We start from the raw sequence: 17,210 nt of genomic DNA, 5'->3' as shown, positions 1-17,210 counted from the left end.
AGGAGGCAGGTACAATGGTCTGATATTCCCATCTCTTTCTTAATTTTGTCCTGTTTTTTGTGATCGACACAGTCATAGTCTTTAGTGTAGTTAATGAAGCAGACGTAGATGTTTTTCTGGAATTCCCTTGCTTTTTCTATGATCCAGCAGATGTTGGCAATTTGATCTCTGGTTCCTCTGACTTTTCTAAATCCAACTTGTACATCTGGTAGTTCTCAGTTCACATACTGTTGAAGCCTATCTTGAAAGATTTTGAGCATTACCTTGCTAGCATGTGAAATGAGTGCAGTTTTAAGGTAGTTTGAATTTTCTTTGGCACTGCTGTTCTTTGGGATTGAAATCTTTAGTCTTTAGATTGTCTTGGTGATGCTAGTGGTAAAGAACCTGCCTGCCAGTGCAGGAGATGTAAGAGACATGAGTTTGGTCCTTGGGTTGGGAATATCCCCCAGAGAATGGCATGGCAACCCACTCCAGTAGTCTTGCCTGGAGAATCCCATGGACAGAGAGACCTGGAGAGCTACAGTCCATGGGGTTGCACAGAATCAAACAGTACTGAAGCAACTTTAGCATGCACGCATGCACATAGAGAGTTGCTCTTTAGGCAGTTGTGATTTTGGTGTGCTCATGGAGGTGGTGAGTTTAGGGCCATCCTGCTCTGCCATCTTGATCCCACACCCCACCAATTCTGTAGTAGAATAATTCTCATGTCTTCTTTTATGATTGTGAGAAAAGCAACCTGGTTGGAAATGTGTTACATGGCATGTATTTAGATATTATATTAGGAAGGAAATTGTGATTGTGTTTGAATAGTGATGGATCTTTCAGGTGTCATTTAACATCTGTATTAAATTTTACATCTGTATTAAATCTGTAAAAATTTTAATTAATTTTTATTGGAGTATAGTTGCTTCACAGTGTGGACTATTTTTAAGTCAAAATTGACAAAAGTCTTTTTATCTTTTCCTATTGCAACAGTAGGTATTCTAAGACATTTAGAAACTAAACAGAAGGATTACACCCCTCATTATATTTAGTTTGTGAATTTGATGGTAGCAGTTAGGAACATAATTAGTGAAAGTTCAGCATTAATAGTACAAGTACTGAGCTTAATACAGTTGCAGACAGGTGTATCTTTTGATCTTATACTTTTTAATAAATCTTAATGACACGATACTTTCTTGTGGCTAGATTTTTATTTTTCATTTTGAATATGGCATTAAAATCTGGCTGGGCATCCAAAAATAAATTCTTATATAAATAACTCTACTTCTAACATTTTTCCTTGAGGTATGATACTGGAATATTCATTTACTGGTACTGTATGGAATTTATTTTCTCTTTGGCATGGATATATTGTGTGGATTTTTCAAGGTGTTGTGGATAATGATTTTTTAAAAAGGCTGTTGTTGACTTTGTTTAGATTCTCTTGTTCCCATAATATTCAGTTCTTGCAGAATTTTCAGTATTTGGTAATGCAGTCTGTTTATGCCAGTATACTTAATTGTGGCTAATTTGTAGATAGAGGTGTCATTTTTGGAAGCTAAAGACAATTCTTTTTTATATTTTTGCAGAATGCTGATCCCACTATATTACTTAACTTACTTGAATTCTGTGAAACTGTTTTAAAATAAAAGTTTTGTGGAAATTAATAATGCAGGTATATGTAAAGTACAGCTAAAGTAGTTTTGCGTGATTTCTTTGGAAATATTTCTACCTGCTATATTTTACCTGCATTTTCCAAGAATCATCTCCCTTTCCTATGAGTTCTTATTAGCTGCATATCACTTTACCATGACTTTGGCAGTTAATCATGTTCCTATTTTTTGATATTTTGAATGTTGTATCAAGGTACTTGGTCTGTCTTTTAAATTTTATTCATTTCAGTTTTTCAATTAAGGTAAAATTGACATATACTATTAGTCCCAGGTATATAATGTAATGATTCAGTATTTGTATATATTGTGAAATTATCAACACAGTAAGTCTAGTTAACATCCATCACCATACATAGTTACAAAAAAACTGTTTTCTTGTGATGAGAACTATTAAGATACACTCTGTTAGCAGCATTCAAATATGTAAAGCAGTATTATTAACTATAGTTGCTATGTGTCTATTACATCCCCAGGCCTTACTTATTTTGTAACTGGAAGTTTGTAACTTTTGACCTTTACCCACTTCTCCTTATCCCCCACAATCCATTTCTGGCGATCCATAGTCTCTTCCATTTACAAGCTCAGTATTTTTTTCCTTTTGGTTTCTTTTGTTGTCATTTTACTCTTCAGTTCAGTCGCTCAGTTGTGTCCAACTCTTTGCGATCCCATGAACCGCAGCATGCCAGGCCTCCCTGTCCATCACCAACTTCCAGAGTCCACCCAAACCCATGTCCATTGAGTCGGTGATGCCATCCAACCAATCTCATCCTCTGTTGTCCCCTTCTCCTCCGGCCCTCAATCTTTCCCAGAATCAGGGTCTTTTCAGATGAGTCAGCGCTTCACATCAGGTGGCCCAAGTATTGGAGCTTCAGCTTTAGCATCAGTCCTTCCAGTGAACACCCAGGACTGATCTGCTTTAGGATGGACTGGTTGGATCTCCTTGCAGTCCAAGGGACTCCCAAGATCTCAAGAGTCTTCTCCAAACCACAGTTCAAAAGCATCAATTCTTTGGCGCTCAGCTTTCCTTATAGTCCAACTCTCACATCCATACATGACTACTGGAAAAACCATAGTCTTGACTAGACAGACCTTTGTTGACAAAGTAATGTCTCTGCTTTTGAATATGCTCTCTAGGTTGGTCATAACTTTCCTTCCAAGGAGTAAGCATCTTTTAATTTCATGGCTGCAGTCACCATCTGCAGTGATTTTGGAGCCCCAAAAAATAAAGTCAGCTACTGTTTCCCCATCTATTTGCCTCTTCATTTAGTTTCAACTAGATTGTAAGCATCTAGAGAGAAGGGATAATATTTTATAAATTATTACTGTATTTCCCATGCTATTTAAACTTAGTGTCTGGTTTGTCTTGAATATGTTGTTTTTTACCTCACAGAAGTAGTAACTTATTATTACTCTATTCATCTACTCACAAAGAAAAACAAAGTTTTGATTATTTATTTCTCCTACTGTTTTAAGCATACTGTTCTAACAGGCAAATTCTCATAAATAATAGATCTGAAATAAATTATCTTCATTCCAAGGAATCAGGCTGTGAGGAATAATATTTTGATTAAATAGAGACCATACAACCTTAAAGGGGTTTCCCCCGTAGCTCAGTCAGTAAAGAATCCACTTGCAATGCAGGAGACCTGGGTTTAATTCCTGGGTCAGGAAGATCCCCTGGAGAAGGAAATGGTAACCCACTCCAGTATTCTTGCCTGGAAGGTCCCATGGACAGAGGAACCTGGAGGGCTACATGAAGTCACAAGAGTCAGACAAGACTTAGCAACTAAACCACTATACAATTTTAAGCACCTACTATATGCCTTTCAACTACTCATCTTTGTACTGAACATCACTGATATGATTTTGGAAAAGAAAAGTGAGCTAATACAACAGTTTGTTGGTGACAGGTTTCTTAAAAAAACATTTCCATAGTCTGATCCAACTAGTATCATTAATTGGTTGGCCAAAAATGAGGTGAAAAAGCATTCAGTGCTCAAATTAACCAGAGGAAACTGGAATTAACTAAAATTAAACAGGACCCTTTAGATTTCTCAGACTAATATATGTTTTGCAAGTTTTTTGAATGAGGGAAATTAGGTTTAATCTGGATAATATATTTAGCATAATCTTGACACAAAGTAGTTTTTCCCAAGTGGTGGTTATTACAACTGGTATTACTGTAACTCCTGGATTTCTTGATGACTAAATGGATGATGGTAACATTCACTGAGTTTTGAAATAACCAAATATGTTTGTAAGGGAAGTAGAAAGTTCTTTTGGGGACATGTTGAATGTTTTGTTTTCTGGACATTTTATTTTTTACTGAAGTATATAGGTGTATATATATATTATATATATTTCACATTCTTTTCCATTATGATTTCTTATAGGTTATTGATTATAGTTCCCTGTGCTATAAGTAGGGCCTTGTTGTTTATTTATATATAGTAGTTTGTATCTGCTAATCCCAAACTCTTAATTTATTCCTTATCCCCTTTGGTAACCATAAATTTGTTTTCTAGATCCATGAGTCTGTTTCTGTTTTATAAGTAACTTCATTTATATCATTTTTTTAGATTCCACATATAAGTGACATGTTTATCTCTCTGTTTCTGAGCTAACTTCACTTAGTATGATAATCTCTTACGTGCACCCATATTGCTGCAAATGACATTATTTCATTCTTTTCTACGGTCGAGTAGTATTCCATTGTATATATTTACCACACCGTTTTTATCCATTCATCTGTCAGTGGACACAGGTTGCTGCCATGTCTTGACTATTGTCAGTCGTGCTCCTGTGAACATAGGGGTGCATATATCTTTTGAATTACAGTTTTGTCTCATACATGCCCAGGGGTGAGACTGCTGGATCATATGGCAACTCTGTTTTCTGTTTCTGTTTTAAGGAACCCCCATACTGTTTGCATAGTGGCTGCACCAGTTTACATTCCAACCAACAGTATAGGAGGATTCTATAGGATTCTATAGGAGTGTGTTTTCTCCACACTCACTGCGGCATTTATTATTTGTAGACCCTTTAATTCTGACTGGCATAAGGTGGTGATCTCCATTTGTGGTGGCCCAAAAGTTCATTCAGGTTTCTCAGCAAGAGGTTACAAAAAATCCAAATGAATTTTTGGGCCAACACAGAGTTTTGATTTCCATTTCTCTAATGAAGTTGAGCATCTTTTCATGTGCCTCTTGGACATCTGGGAGAAGGCAACGGCGACCCACTCCAGTACCCTTGCCTGGAAAATCCCATGGACGGAGGAGCCTGGTGGGCTGCAGTACATGGGGTCACTGAGGGTCGGACATGACTGAGCGATTTCACTTTCACTTTTCACTTTCATGCATTGGAGAACGAAATGACAACCCACTCCAGTATTCTTGCCTGCAGAATCCATCTGTCAAGACATGCTGAGTTTTAAATGTCTTTGGGACTTCCAAATTGAGGGGAGTGTCTAAAAGGCAATTAAATGTATAGACCTGGAACTTAATACATAATGTACATGCTGCTGCTGCTGCTGCTAAGTCGCTTTAGTAGTGTCCGACTCTGTGCGACCCCATAAACAGAAGCCCATCAGGCTTCCCCGTCCCTGGGATTCTCCAGGCAAGAATACTGGAGTGGGTTGCCACTTCCTTCTCCAGTGCATGAAAGTGAAAAGTGAAAGTGAAGTCACTCAGTCGTGTCCGACTCTTTGCGACCCCATGAATCGCAGCACACCAGGCCTCCCTGTCCATCACCAACTCCTGGAGTTCACTGAGACTCACGTCCATTGAGTCAGTGATGCCATCCAGCCATCTCATCCTCTGTCGTCCCCTTCTCCTCCTGCCCCCAATCCCTCCCAGCATCAGAGTCTTTTCCAATGAGTCAACTCTTCGCATGAGGTGGCCAAAGTACTGGAGCTTCAGCTTTAGCATCATTCCTTCCAAAGAAATCCCAGAGCTGATCTCCTTCAGAATGGACTGGTTGGATCTCCTTGCAGTCCAAGGGACTCTCAAGAGTCTTCTCCAACACCACACTTCAAAAGCATCAATTCTTCGGCACTCAGCCTTCTTCACAGTCCAAATCTCACATCCATACATGACCACAGGAAAAACCATAGCCTTGACTAGACGAACCTTTGTTGGCAAAGTAATGTCTCTGCTTTTTAATATGCTGTCTAGGTTGGTCATAACTTTCCTTCCAAGGAGTAAGCGTCTTTTAATTTCATGGCTGCAGTCACCATCTGCAGTGATTTTGGAGCCCCAAAAAATAAAGTCTGACACTGTTTCCACTGTTTCCCCATCTATTTCCCATGAAGTGGTGGGACCGGATGCCATGATCTTCGTTTTCTGAATGTTGAGCTTTAAGCCAACTTTTTCACTCTCCACTTTCACTTTCATCAAGAGGTTTTTTAGTTCCTCTTCACTTTCTGCCATAAGGGTGGTGTCATCTGCATATCTGAAGTTACTGATATTTCTCCTGGCAATCTTGATTCCAGTTTGTGTTTCTTCCAGTCCAGCGTTTCTCATGATGTACTCTGCATATAAGTTAAATAAACAGGGTGACAATATACAGCCTTGACGAACTCTTTTTCCTATTTGGAACCAGTCTGTTGTTCCATGTGCAGTTCTAACTGTTGCTTCCTGACCTGCATACAAATTCCTCAAGAGGCAGGTCAGGTGGTCTGGTATTCCCATCTCTTTCAGAATTTTCCACAGTTTCTTGTGATCCACACAGTCAAAGGCTTTGGCATAGTCAATAAAGCAGAAATAGATGCTTTTCTGGAACTCTCTTGCTTTTTCCATGATCCAGCAGATGTTGGCAATTTGATCTCTGGTTCCTCTGCCTTTTCTAAAACCAGCTTGAACATCAGGAAGTTCACGGTTCACGTATTGCTGAAGCCTGGCTTGGAGAATTTTGAGCATTTCTTTACTAGCGTGTGAGATGAGTGCAATTGTGCGGTAGTTTGAGCATTCTTTGGCATTGCCTTTCTTTGGGATTGGAATGAAAACTGACCTTTTCCAGTCCTGTGGCCACTGCTGAGTTTTCCAAATTTGCTGGCATATTGAGTGCAGCACTTTCACAGCATCATCTTTCAGGATTTGGAATAGCTCAACTGGGATTCCATCATCTCCACTAGCTTTGTTCTCCGTGATGCTTTCTAAGGCCCTCTTGGCTTCACATTCCAGGATGCCTGGCTCTAGGTCAGTGATCACACCATCGTGATTATCTGGGTTGTGAAGATCTTTTTTGTACAGTTCTTCTGTGTATTCTTGCCATCTCTTCTTAATATCTTCTGCTTCTGTTAGGTCCATACCGTTTCCGTCCTTTATTGAGCTCATCTTTGCATGAAATGTTCCCTTGGTATCTCTGATTTTCTTGAAGAGATCCTTAGTCTTTCCCATTCTGTTGTTTTCCTCTATTTCTTTGCATTGATCGCTGAAGAAGGGTTTCATATTCTTCTTGCTATTCTTTGGAACTCTGCATTCAGATGTTTATGTCTTTCCTTTTCTCCTTTTCTTTTTGCTTCTCTTCTTTTCACAGAGATAATTATTTGCAAAAAATTGATTTTCATTTATTGAGATTTAGAGGATATACTAATTAATTCAAATTGACTATTTTTTCTGATCAGACTGTCATATTTATGAAAGTGTATGAATGTATGTGATTTGTGTTAACAGGAGTGAGGTAGAGTAGCCTGTTATCTTAAGTACTAGAAATTCAGTGTGTGCCCACAAGTAGCTTAAAATACCAAACTATCTTCTTTCCTAAGTAATTCCTTAATTATGAAAAATCTGGAGAATAGAAAAAATGTAGGCATGATTCAGACATTATTTTTTCACATCAGTATATAAGTATTATCTAAATGTATGCATAGACATACAACTCTTTTGCAAAGCAGTGAAAGTTATCTTTTACTGTAAAAGACCCTTAAAAAGTGTAATGTAACAGTTCATTGAATCTCCATATTCAGCTGGAGACTTTATATGTGGAAAACTTGAGTGGAAATTTAAGTTTAGGATCCAAAAATAACTTTGCTACAATCTGTGTGGTACACCCAGGTGTTTTGATTTAAGTTTACACATAACATATGGAAAATTAAGAAAAATTACCAAGTTTTATCTCAAGTAGTATTTGTGAAAATGTATTAATTTGGGTGGTGTTGGGTGTTTTTAAGAAGGATTACATGTGCCAGTCTTTATTATTAAAAATAAAGAACTTTTTAAAAAGAGAGGCAATAAGTTATCCTTCCCAGATCACATCTGGAATATTGTGTTTAGTTCTGGATTTCATGTTTTTGAAAGGACTTAGGCAAACAGATATATACAAAGAAGAGTGACCAAAGCAGTGAGTTATTGAAAACTAGATAATGAGAAAGAGTTGGGGGGGATAGAAATGTGGAGCCTTAAAGACAAGACTTGAACAGGACATAGTTAGGTCTTAAGTTATTTGGAAGATTTTCATATGAGAAAAAGAATACACTTGCGTGGAATAGCCTCAAAATGTAGAACTGGAACATGTCACAACTAATTCACACATCATTTCAAATAGCTCTATCATTTCAAATGTATAGAAATTATACATTTCTAATTCAGAAAGTTTTTGGTAGTAACTTTAAATCACAATTTTAGGGCATACTAAAATTAGTAGATTTTCAAATAAGAAAGATTTTAAACGGGTTTAAAGTGATTTGATGACACAGCTCATCAAAATTCCTATTCTTTCCTCTCAAAATACACATAAGCACATGTCAGTTTACACAGCTGCATCCTAGTTATAAGCTGGTTCATTTTCAAAATTTCTCCAATTTGAATGGATAAATGTTTAATGTTGACATTTTCTCATCTGAAGTAATTATGTTCTCATCTGATTTTTAATTTTTTTGTAGTTTTTTTCAGACTATTGGTTTTTCTGTATATGCTTTGAAACTGTTGTTTATTTTTATATATTTTATTTAACTTAGTTACTTAATTTAACTTAGTTAACTAATTTTAGCTAGTAAAGGAATTATTAGGAAAAATTTTCCAGGAGGTAATGTTTTGCCCCTCCCCTCAACCCCTCCCCACCAACCTCCATTCAGTAATTGAGTAGAAATAGCCAGCCTAGATGTTTGCTTTTACTCTTTCCAAAATTTCCTACATGCTTCTTAGGTATGCTTCTGAAAATGTGAAGGTCTGTTTTCATGACAAAATAATCTGTATTTAGTATTGTCTAAGAATTCTTTTATATACCTTTAAAAAAATTGGATATTTTATACCTAGGTAATTTTATAGTCTAAATTTCAACTCTCTGAAGTAAAGTCATAATTGAAGTTGTCGATTTCAGTGCCTTACTATATATTTTATGATGATATTTTATATTCATTGTAGTAAAATTTATATAATATTTGATAGAATTGCACATTACCTAATACTTAAAATCATGAAAATTACTGAATTTCATTTCTAAGTAAAGAAAATTTTCATTTATCAATATAAATTCTAGTCTTACATTGATTGGTGACTGAATGAATGACATTTATAATAATTTGGAGGGTGTCATATTTTATACATTTTACAGAATTACTGCTGCTTTGTGAAATAAGACATTTTCACTATGAAATGAGGTAATATATTTTAAAAGCTGAAAATGTGTAAGTATGTTATTTCCCTAATGGAAGAAGTTAATTTTCACTAACGGTGTGCCAAATAAATGCCATCTGTTTGATAAATTCAGTGTTACCTTAGGATTCTTGCCAGTGTTTTCTACCATGGAAAGTCCTTTGGATTTTAACTATCAGAACAGCATCTATTAATTTTAGCTTAATTAATCTGAATGCTCATATCAGTTTTAAAATGAATAAAGAGGCTGCTGCTGCTAAGTCGCTTCAGTCGTGTCCGACTCTGTGCGACCCCATAGATGGCAGCCCACCAGGTTTCCCTGTCCCTGGGATTCTCGAATAAAGAGGAGCTTATCTCAAATTGATTTTATGAGCATTTACAGTTCACATTTACTTGGAAATAGTTGGTGAGTGAAGTTTGTGGAATATGTGGAGATGGAGTCATTAATGTTTGGTAGCTGGTAGTTTTAAAAATCTATTTATTTTATAAATAATTTAAAAGTCATTCCAAGAAGTTCAGTACCAAGTTGTAAGTACCAGAGTTGGGGCTTGAACTCATTTTTCTTCCTTGTTGTTCTCTCTAATAGAGTTCTGCAGAAAAAGAGAATCAGTAATATGTATGTATCAGTTCAGTTCAGTTCAGTTCAGTTGCTCAGTCGTGTCTGACTCTGTGACCTGATGGACTGCAGCACACCAGACTTCCCTGTCCATCACCAACTACCGGAGCTTGCTCAAACTGACATCCATCAAGTCGGTGATGTGATCCAACCATCTCATCTGTCATCCCCTTCTCCTCCTGCCTTCAGTCTTTCCCAGCATCAGGGTCTTTTACAGTGAGACAGTTCTTCCCATCAGGTGGCCCAACTTTTGGAGTTTCAGCTTCAGCATCAGGCCTTCCAGTGAATATTCAGAACTGATTTCCTTCAGGATTGACTGGTTGGATCTCCTTGCAGTCCAAGAGACTCTCAAGAGTCTTCTTCAATACTACAGTTCAAAAGCATCAATTCTTTGGTGCTCAGCTTTCTTTATGGTCCAACTCTCACATCCATACATTTGACTACTGGAAAAACCATAACTTTGACTAAATAGACCTTTGTTGGCAAAATAATGTCTCCGCTTTTTAATATGCTCTCTAGGTTGGTTTTTCTTCAAAGGAGCAAGCATCTTAATTTCATAGCTGCAGTCACCATCAGCAGTGATTTTGGAGCCCCCCAAAATAAAGTTTCTCACTGTTTCCATTGTTTCCCCATCTATTTGCCAAGAAGTGATGGGACCAGATACCATGATCTTAGTTTTCTGAATGTTGAGTTTTAAGGCAACCTTTTCACTCTCCTCTTTCACTTTCATCAAGAGGTTTTTTCGTTCTTCTTCGCTTTCTGCCGTAAGATTGGTGTCATCTGCATACCTGAGGTTATTGATATTTCTCCCGGCAATTTTATTCCAGCTTATGCTTTATCCAGCCCGGCATTTCTCATGATGTACTCTGCATATAAGTTAAATAAGCAGGGTGACAATATACAGCCTTAATGTACTCCTTTCCCCTTTTGGAACCAGTCTGTTGATCCATGTCTGGTTCTAAATGTTGCTTCTTGGCCTGCATACAGATTTCTCAGGAGGCAGGTCAGGTGATCTGGTATTCCTATCTCTTGAAGAATTCTCCATAGTTTGTTGTGATCCACACAGTCAAAGGCTTTGGCGTCATCAATAAAGCTGGAGGAGATGTTTTTCTGGCACTCTCTTGCTTTTTCGATTATCCAATGGATGTTGGAAATTTGATCTTTATGTATATGTATATGTGGTTGTGTGTATGGAGAGAGATTTATTTTAAGGGATTGGTTCACGTAGTTGTGGAAGCTGGCAAGTCCAAAATATTCAGGGTAGGCCTCCAGGCTGGAGGACCAGGGAAGAGTGGATGCTGCAGTTGACTCCAAAAAATCCTTTACTAGCAGAATTCCCTTTCCCTTGGGGAAGGTCATATAAGTCTTTTGTAAGGTCTTCAAATGATTGAACGAGGCCTGTCCACATTATGGAAGGAAAACTGCTTTATTCAAAGTCTGCTGATTTAAAAGTTAATCTCATCTAAAAATTAGCTTTCCAGAAACATCTAGACTAATGTTTGACTGAATTATCTGGGTACCATGCCTAGCCAAGTTGATACATAATATTAACTGTCACATCCTAGACTAATGTTGAGTCTTCTTTTTACATTGATTGTATATTCTATCTTGAATCTGAGTTGTTCAAAGAAGCTATACTCTTAACATGTAGCTTCTTGGGCTTTTCCTCATTGACTAATATGTGTTCTGATTTTCAAAAGTTAAATTTATATATTGTGTTGCTAAGATTTTCCCCCCAGATATGGAGTGTTTACATGTAAGAAATTTCATGTATTTCTTTCTAGAAGACTTAATTCTAATAGATATTCCATAGGAATATTGTTCAAATATGGTTTCACCTTAAGAAATTTCTAACACTAATTGATCTATTGATAAATAATTTATCATTTAAATCTAGTTTTAGACATTGTCAAATAACACTGTTGATCACTCAGTGCTTCTGGAAGGGCCTTGCTTTGTTTTCTTTCCAACTCTGCCACTTCTTCAAAACCTATTTGCTGATTCTCTATGTCACGATTTCTTCTCGCCTTCCTTTCTTCAACAGAAATATATTGTGTCCACTGCATGCCAGGCACTTTACTAACTGGATATGGGTAAATAAAAGACACATTTCCTGCCTTTGTGGAATTTACAAGTGAAGGCATACCTTGGATATATTACAGTTTTACAGTTTACCACAGTAAAGCGAATATTGCAATAAATGAGTCACACAAATATTTTTGGTTCCTCAGTGCACATGAAAGCTATGTTTATACTGTACTGTAGTCTGTTGAGTTGTGCAATATTATGTCTAAAAAACCAATGTACATGCCTTAATTTAAAAATATTTTATTGCTAAAAATTCTAACCATCATCTGAGCCTTCAGTCAGTTGCAGTCTTTTTGCAAGAGTAACATCAAAGATCAGTGACAACAGAGCACTGAAAGAAAAATGAAAAGGTTTGAGATACTAGGAGAATTACCAGTGTAGGACCCAGAGATATGAAGTGAGCAGATACTGTTGAAAAAATGGTGCTGATAGACTTGCTCAACAAAAAGTTAGCACAAACCTTCAACTTGTTTTTTTTTTAAAGCATGTGAAGCACAATAAAATGAACATTATCTGCCTATAGTATTCAGGTCAACAAAGAAAGACATGAGTACAGCTTGGGTTATGAAGGGAAATGAACAGAGGACAGTGATGAAGACTAACGAGGGGATTTTTTTTCATGGTATAGCCAGGGATGTGCCTCTGAGGAGATGACATTTAAGCTGACACCTGAGGGATGAAGAGTTAGCTTATGAAAAGCAGGAAAAAGATTTTTTTGTGGCGAAGGAAATAACATGCTCAAAAGGTGTGGAAGTGAGAAGGGTAGCATGAGACAAGGTTTGAGATAGTCAGGAGTCACATGATAATGTTTCATTGTTATTTTTAATCCACTTGTGGAGCCACAGGTATTTGAAGCAGAGAATTAACAGCCTCCATTAAAGGTTTAAAAGATTATTCTGCCTGTTACTGTGGTTGAAGACTGGAACTGAGGGGCTAGAATGGAAATGGGAGACTCATTGACGTTGGCTCCCCTCCATCGATCCAGACCACTTTGAGTGGACTTGATCCCCTTCGGCTATGGAGTGAGGAAACCAAGCAAGGCTATTTTGTAAGCTAACTCAGTTGCCAGTCGCAGTAACCCATTCACATGGGAGTAACTCCACAGTCTCTCGGGCATGCAGGGATGGCTCTGGGAGAGGTGACTCAGATATATGACACCCTAGTGTGTTCACACTGACCCTAAAAGCATTAGCAGAGATAAGATCTGCTGTACATAAGAGTTTCTCAAGCTTGCAGATTTAGTACAGATTTATTTATAACCCAAGTCAGTTCTCCTATGGTCTTATCCTATGTTCATTATACAAATCCATCTGGAACCAACACTTTCTTCCCCCTAAAGGAAGAGCCAACTGGGCCATGTTTTACACTGCGACTACATCCTATTCATTTCCTTTCTGTGCATGTATTTTTTAAATTAAAATATTATTAACGCGGGATTGGAGCTCCATAACTCTGCCTGCATGGCTCAGTCTCAGCTGGATCTCCTGCCCTGCAGAGTTGAACTCCAGCTGTGTTCTTGGCTCATCTCACCCTTGTGGTTGCGAGAATGTAAACACTCTGCCTGATCCTCCTTATCTCATATATTCCTCTCCATTTCCCCTAGGAATCCATTGGCTTAACATTTTATTTCCATGAACTAAACTGACTCCATTTCTGCTCTTCAGTGAACTTCTTCTTAGTCTACACAGCTAAGTTCAGTGGTCCTCCCCCTACACTAAAATGTCAGTGCACCCTACTGTTTTCATCTAGGTCCTGTTTTCTGTCTCTTCTGTTACTCCCCAGCATACCATTCCAGTCCTCCAGGCTTCATTTCTGTTTGTTTTTTAATTTCTCTGGCTGAGCTGGGTCTTAGTTGTGGCTTGACCAGGGATTGAACCCTGCTCCCCTGCATTGAGAGCATGGAGCCTTAACCATTGGACCTCCAGGGAAGTCCTGCCCCCAGGTTTCTTAACTTTGGAAAGTGCAACACCATCCACTTAGTCACCTCGACCAGACACCTCGGAGATTTTCAGGATTTTAACTCCCTTTTCTTTCCCATTGTGTACCTTGTCGATTTTCCCTCTTAATTATCTGTTGGCTCTCTCTTCTCCCATTGACATTCAATCCCACTGCCGGTGTTTTAAATTAGGCCCTTCCCATTTCAAAAGAGAGTGAGGTTTCAAAAGGGGATGCCTAATTATGTCACTTTTGTGACTAAAATCATCCAATGACTCTTCATTTCCCCCATCATAAAAGTCCAGACTTCTTGGCATGGCCTTCCAGAACTTCTGTAATCTGGTGGCACTGGCTCCCTCTCTGTCCTCGTGATTACCCCTTCTCTCCTCTTCACGTCCTCCTCGCCACCCCACCCTGAGGGTCCCCACACCCCCTGGGTGCTTTCACAGGCTGTATCACGCTGACACATACCAACTGACTCTCTTTGCTATCTATTTTCCTCTAGGGGAGCGACTCTGTATCCTTCACCTCTTACCCCAGATTCTAGTAGAACTTGCAGTCTTTGTTGAGTGGAAAATGGGCAATAGGGCCTGAATAAAAATTGCCAGCCTATCATGTGCCTTGCACCCAAAGAGGCTTGGTATGAATCTCTTTATTGCTGCTTATTAACTGTGTGGCTTCTTGGGTCTGTAACATAAATTCCCTGACCTTTAATTGCCTCTTCTGTAAAATGAACATTGTTATTATATTTAAGTAAGATATTTTATTTATTTATTGGCCACACTGCACAACGTGCAGGGTTAGTTAGTTCCCCAACGAGAGATTGAACCTTAGCTCCCTGCAGTGAAAGTGTGGATTCTTAACCACTAGACTGCCAGGAAAGTCCCAAGATGATCTTTCCTAAACCTTTTGACAGATGTACAGCAGAAATTAATAATTAGTTTTTCTCAAGTTCAGATATAGTTATGTTTCTCAAATACGAATTTCTTATGAAGTGGAAATTTCGTTTTCTAAGTATTGCAATTTAGTTTAAGGATGGTAGTCACAACTACCACATAATTAGTTAAGATGTTTTAACATATACTTAGTAAAATATAAGGAAGGGAAAAAATGAGTTTCACGTGAATCATCAAGTCAAACTATATTTTCAGAATTAGAATATTTCTCAAAATACTATGTACAAATATAAATTATGTATTATAAATATAACAAATGAAGATACTTCTAGCAAATCAAGACCTGCAAAAAGCTACTGAAAACATGTGTTTATAAGTATTCATCAAACACAGTGGAAGTTTATATATTATTCTGCTTCATGACCAGTATATTTAGTACAAATATCTCTGAAAACAGATGGAAAGTGTTAAGTAATAATTTAAACTCTGTTAAGTTTCTCAAGGAAACACTCACCAGAAGAAGTGTCCAGTGGTAGCAGGGAGTTCTCTTTCTTTCACATTAGAGGATGAGCTCATTAATTTTTCCAGTAAGACAAATGGGATACTGAGATTGCATACTCCTTTTTGCAAAGTTTATTTTTATACCAAATTTAGCTTTTAATTTATTATCTTGTAGTTATAAGACATTCCTAACATGTGACTTAAAGTCTTGGAGATGATAATGTGGTTTTTTCCTTTATACCCTTCATTATTTCTCATGTAACAGGGTAAAGCACAGAGTTCATCAATAATGTGAAAAGTTGTACTAATGAAATACACTTTATTAGTAATATAAATAAAGAAGTAATTGGAACACTGTGTATATTAAAGTTTATAACGCTAACATGAGTAATCCCAAAGGGTTTAACATATAGGTATGGAACTGCCTTCTTCTTGCTTTTACTTAGAAAGAGATGCATGCCCCACCTCCAATAAAAAATGTGAAGCAATCTCAGAGGACAATCGTCATTCTTTACCCAGAGAAAACCACAAATGCGTATAATGGCAAGAATTCCTTGTGGTTGGAAAAACAGATGAATAAGTTGCACAAAGGCTCATTTATGTATTAAGCTAGCTGAGTCAGCATAAGAAAACTTTCACATATGAAGGTTTTCTATCATGCAAGTGTCTGCTAACTGCTACCTTGACTTTGTATAAAACATTCCCTCCCCTCATACACCCTCCCCCAATTAATAGATGAGTATTGAGTAGAGAATATACCTCCCAGTTTGATACTTTAACAATACGCAAAGTATGCTTCATGAAATTTAGTTTTGATTTATTCAACTTGGTTTGCAGGCATTCATAATTTAACATTATATACTATTTTTATTAGGGTCCATATGAGAAAGAAATACCAAATAGAGAAGATTCTTCTATATCTTGCATTAAAACTTCTGTTGGAAACAGTGTCCTTTATATAAGGCTCATTTGATAGATTTATCTCAGATTTGAAGAAGTACCTTTTATTTCTTCCCAGTTACACTGATATGCTTCCTTATATTAGATTTAAAGACTAATTCCATGTTCACTCTTGGACTTTGACTGTATTTAGCACTCAATTGCAGTGGTTCTCTTTAGATCATCTTCTTTTTCCCGTCTCCCTTTCTCCCTAAAAACTGTATTTTCTTTGATGAGTATGTCTTGCAAACCCTGAGTTTAGATGGTCATTAACCCTGCAGTTCTTTCCAGGCTAACTGGAAAGCCCATGTCCTCTTAAAAACTATAGCATCTTATTAGAATTTTTCACTTTCTACCTTCTCCAAGGTAGGTGGCTTCCCGCACCCCAGGAAAAACAGAATAAAGTCTGCCAATCTTCTGGATTCCTGTGTTTACTGTCATTTTCCTGTGATTTGAATGATTTCATCCGTGAATGTAAAACTTGTATTGGTTACTGTCCTAAACCTTTATTAATGTAATGAAAACATTTATCAGTTTATCAATTCTAGTTTTACTTTAGTTTTAAAGGGAAAAAGCCCCCCAAACAGAAGCTAAAACCATCATTTCAGTCTTGGCTTTGTTCTGATATTGTCTGTGCACCAATCCCTTTGTTTTCCCACTTGTGAACATGTTGTTATTCAGTTGCTCAGTTGTGTCTGACTCTTTGAGACCCCATGGACTGCAGCATGCCAGGCTTCCCTGTCTTCCTTTGCCATCTCCCCAGAGCTTGCTCAAACTCATGTCCATTGAGTCACTGAGGCCATCCAACCATCTCATCCTCTGTTGTCCCCTTCTCCTCCTGCCTTCAGTCTTTCCCAGCATTAAGGTCTTTTCTAATGAGTCGGGTCTTCACATCAAGTGGCTAAAGTATTGGAGCTTCAGCTTCAGCATCAGTCCTTCCAATGAATATTCAGGGTTGATTTCCTTTAGGATTGACTGGTTTGATCTC

The 17,210-nt window shown here is 37.6% G+C and overlaps 2 protein-coding genes across 3 annotated transcripts in view; both read left to right on the top strand.

Moving 5' to 3' along the window:
* The window catches only part of ME1 (malic enzyme 1), a 277,918-nt gene that overhangs the window by 118,835 nt on the left and 141,873 nt on the right, over positions 1 to 17,210 (top strand). The window lies entirely within an intron of this gene.
* PGM3 (phosphoglucomutase 3) overlaps positions 4,948 to 17,210 on the top strand; it is a 197,816-nt gene continuing 185,553 nt past the window's right edge. Inside the window, exon 1 of the mRNA XM_055534913.1 lies at positions 4,948 to 4,957. The gene's annotated coding sequence lies outside the window, so the exon portion shown is untranslated. The remainder of the gene's footprint in view (positions 4,958 to 17,210) is intronic.

The sequence above is a fragment of the Bubalus kerabau genome, chromosome 9 (assembly GCF_029407905.1).
Source record: "Bubalus kerabau isolate K-KA32 ecotype Philippines breed swamp buffalo chromosome 9, PCC_UOA_SB_1v2, whole genome shotgun sequence".
Classification (NCBI taxonomy): Eukaryota; Metazoa; Chordata; class Mammalia; order Artiodactyla; family Bovidae; genus Bubalus; species Bubalus kerabau.
The sequence above is the reverse complement of the archived record's forward strand: the minus strand, read 5'-3'. Positions and strand labels throughout refer to the sequence as shown.